Source organism: Macrobrachium nipponense, chromosome 18 (genome assembly GCF_015104395.2).
Source record: "Macrobrachium nipponense isolate FS-2020 chromosome 18, ASM1510439v2, whole genome shotgun sequence".
NCBI lineage: Eukaryota > Metazoa > Arthropoda > Malacostraca > Decapoda > Palaemonidae > Macrobrachium > Macrobrachium nipponense.
In genome coordinates, this window is record NC_087211.1 from 77,452,140 (window position 1) to 77,456,229 (window position 4,090).

The following is a 4,090-nucleotide window of genomic DNA, read 5'->3' on the forward strand; positions in this document are numbered from 1 at the left end:
ACACACACGCATACACAGAAAACTAAGCATCGTGAGGCCTTTGACGTCAAAATGTTTAGGGGAAATGTCGGTTAAGTAAATATCTAGGCAAAATTGTACCAATTTCGTCATTTTACGTTCGAAGCACTGTTTATCAATTGCAACAGCAGCTTGAGACTTAATCTCCTTAATTCATACACATTTAGGGAACGTTTCAAATACTATTCGTGAGAATAAAAGCTGTAAGTGACAGTACCATCAACCTTTTAAAGACCATAGCTGTTCGTAGCTTTGGTCTTTGAAACTGAAGGGTTCATGATCGTTCATTTCATCGCCAAAAATGTTTCAGAAATTTATTTGTACCTTAGTAGATTCTCCATAGCGTTATTAGGCTTCTGGCTGAAACATCATAAAACGGTAAATGTATGACAGTCTATTGCGTGATCAGTGGAGTCAAGATTCTGTGATTAGAGGTTTTGAGGTTCAAACGTAGTTGGAACATATTTCATTTTTGTTCAAAGAGCAAAGTTAAGTTCTTCGAAAAAGAGTTTGGAGGCCCCCCCCCCCCAAAAAAAAACAAAAAGGTGTAAAACGTATCGTGACGTGTATTACGGGTTACAGTTCCCGTGTGATTTGATGGCAATAAGTTATGAATTTCCCTCATTTTACTCTAAAATTTGAGTGAACACAGCGTCAGTTACTGATATATTTTGTAGACGGATAGTGGAGCGGTTTATGGTAATCTTGAGAACCTTCCCAATCGGTAATAAGACCCTTGAAATTAGTACAGTTTTCTTCATAGAATAATTTCACCATAACGTAAGAAAACTGAAAAACTTCATTACTAAACTGGAAGTTTTTGAATTTAACTTGAATTGTATAAAATTCACAGAATATATGTTGAACGATGGAATGAATGCAAATTCAATGTCGTCTGATTTCCGAATACTATATTTTCTTATGTGAAATGGAGTATCAGGCTTTATTGGGTTTATTGTTACTAATGTCATACAGTTTACTTTTGCTCCAAATATTTAGAGGCTCATATGTCAGTCACTGAAGCTTGCAGACAATGCTTGAGAAGACTACAGATGTCAGTGTCGTTTAAAACATTCCAATCTGTGTTTCTGATCTGTTCTAAACGTGGCGGAAAAACTCTATCCGGATTCATAAGAGCGTTTTTTAAGCGGATGTTCCCAGGTAAAATAAAGCTACAGGGAATATATGCTGGCTCGCAAATCCTGGCAAAGTGTATCTAACGTTCATACCAGCATTCCCAATAAGATCCTTGCTTATATTCTTGTTACCTTAGAATACTTGACCGTAAAACCAACTGAGAGCTTAGTTTTGTAACGGACCTCCTATATCAAGCGATAATCACATTCTATTATTAATTTTTAGAATTATACAGAAAATTAAATTCTGTTAATCATTCTGACAGTTTTCTTCTAGAGCCTACATCACAATCCATGTGTAAAGTAGACCGCGTTTGCTGTAACAAAATCAACGTGAGGAAGACAACCGCCAAGTAGTACGACGGTTTGACCACGTGGGAAGAGCTATCAGAATTAATAGGCCATTTGAAAATCACACTTCTTAATTAAACAATCAGAAGCTACTGCAACGACTTCTGTATAAACATACTGACTGATCCTTTCTGTTTTCACTAATCGAAGATCTACCATAAGACGGTGTAGTTAAGATTATTTATTGTTGAAATGAAATCCACTCAGTGACGGACAGAGGTCCAACCAGGGTTGCCGTTTTGGGGAATTTCGTCTATTAGTGTGGTTTTCTGGTGACATCTGGCAACCCTCCGTGGCTTTTCCAACCACAAGCCACGGCATGAAGAAAAAAATTCTTCACTTTGCCTTTTTATGTTTTATTATGAAAATAAAGATATCAAACATATCCTGCTTATTTATACAAATGAAATTTATTGAAATCCTTTATTTTTCTTCGTCAAAAATACTTTATATTGAGCTAGTGACGTGTAGTTTTCTAAACATCACGGGAAATAATTATACATCGGTAAATACGCATCTAACCATTAAATCATAAATAAGTAAAAAATAAGATGAACTGCATATGGAACACTGCTGAAAGCCAATATTGTGAGGAAAAAACGGCATTCACTCTGGGTCCAACCCTAGTCTTGAATTTTTCTGCTTTGTGTCGTCATCAACAGACATTTGTTTCTATGCATTTTGTTATTAAGAATCTATGCGTTTGCAGTAAGCTCCTTGTTTGAGGTAAGTTATTATTTTAATTGTCTCTTTTTATTATCGAGATCCTGCTTTCTACGGGAAGAATTAGTTCATTATTGGTTCAGGCTGTTAAAAAGTATGCATGTGGCAGAAACCATTGTGTAGTTTTATTACTGGAAACCGCTTTTAAATGTGTATATATATATATATATATATATATATTATATATATATATATATATATATATATATATATATATATATATATATATATATATATATATAATATATATATATACATATATATATTCTCATTAGCGTCACATGCACATATGGCGGGGCCGGTGTTAGGAATTGCATAACCCTATTAGAAAACTGAAAATTGATGTATGCTTTTATTTCGTGTGGTATACGAGTCTTAGCCAAAAGACGGTTTTTTTTTCTAATATAAAAGTGAATTTCCAAGTGAACATTTTCTTCTAATATAGTAGGTGCATAATAATGCGAGGAATAATACGTTCTCATTCTTTTTCAGGTTTTCGGTAGCGGTTTATTCCTCTTAGAATACAGAAAAACTTGGCTTCAAAAGGGAACTCTCACGCGGAGCTCCCTTAAGGAGCGGTGCCCAATTTGGTCAAATAGGCTTAAAACCGGCCCTGCTTCTGTTTTGCCTGCAGTCATGAACTAGGCATTGGCATTGCTGCGTTTCGTTTTAAAACCTGTGCTTTTTCGTGCTTCCAAGTTTTGATTTATTTTGTTCTTTATCGAGATCCTAATCTCTACTGGAGGAATTAGTTCATCCTTGGTTCTTCCGTTAAAGTATGCATGTGAAAGAAACCGTTGAGTAGTTGTATAACTGGAGACAGTTTTTAGAATGAAGTCTCATCGGCGTCATCTGTTATCGCTGCCGTCATGAACTATAGGCTTTGCTGCTTTTTGCTTTGATTGTGCTTCTTGATTTCTGTTTTAATTCGTATTACCAGGTGAAGAGACTAAGAAACTAAAGTTCACGTTATTTGGGCAGGTAGTAGTTAAATTCAGCCAGCCTTGTGCTTGCACGGGCTCTTGCTTTTAAGCAGGTAATATTCGATACGACATCAGACTGGTGACCCCAATCCCCGAGCCTTGGCGCCCAACTTTCCAGTGGTTGGTTAATTAAGTAAGGAACTACTGAACACTTGTCATGATTGTGCTCACATTGTATTGGAGTAATTACTTCAGTCATTGTGCTGTTTTAAGTCGACCTTTACATTTTTTGTTCGTACATCGCCACGAAGCGGATGCATCATCAGTGTGCTATCAATCAATCTCTCTCTCTCTCTCTCTCTCTCTCTGTATATATATATATATATATATATATATATATATATATATATATATATATATATATATTTATATATATATCCATCCTGCATTAAGCGGTTCTTAGAAATGGTGAACTCCATACTGGACACCACGGCACAGCACAGGATGAAAACAACGGACTTTCTGACTGACCATCAAGGTTTAATCAAACCGGCTACAACAGTGAACACTTTGTGAATCATTAAGACACACTAAACGAACCTTACTGAAATAGCGACTCAAAGGGGAATAATCACGGCGGGCTTTTTTGTTAACTGCATTAAGGGTAAGTTTCGACTCGTCATCTTTTCGAATCCACGCTTTTGTATTGCTCCCGCTGAATCTATCATATTTAACCGCGGGGAAGTTGGGTGGAGGGGCCTGGGGGGTGGGGGGGGGGGGGGGGGGGGGGGGGGGGGGGGGGGGGGGGGGGTGTGGGGTTGGGGTGGTGGGGGGGGGGGGGGGGGGGGGGGGGGGGGGGGGGGGGGGGGGGGGGGTTGGGGGCACCAGTCGAATCTGGGCTGTCGTCGTACTGTTTGGAATTCGAAATTTTTGGTGACG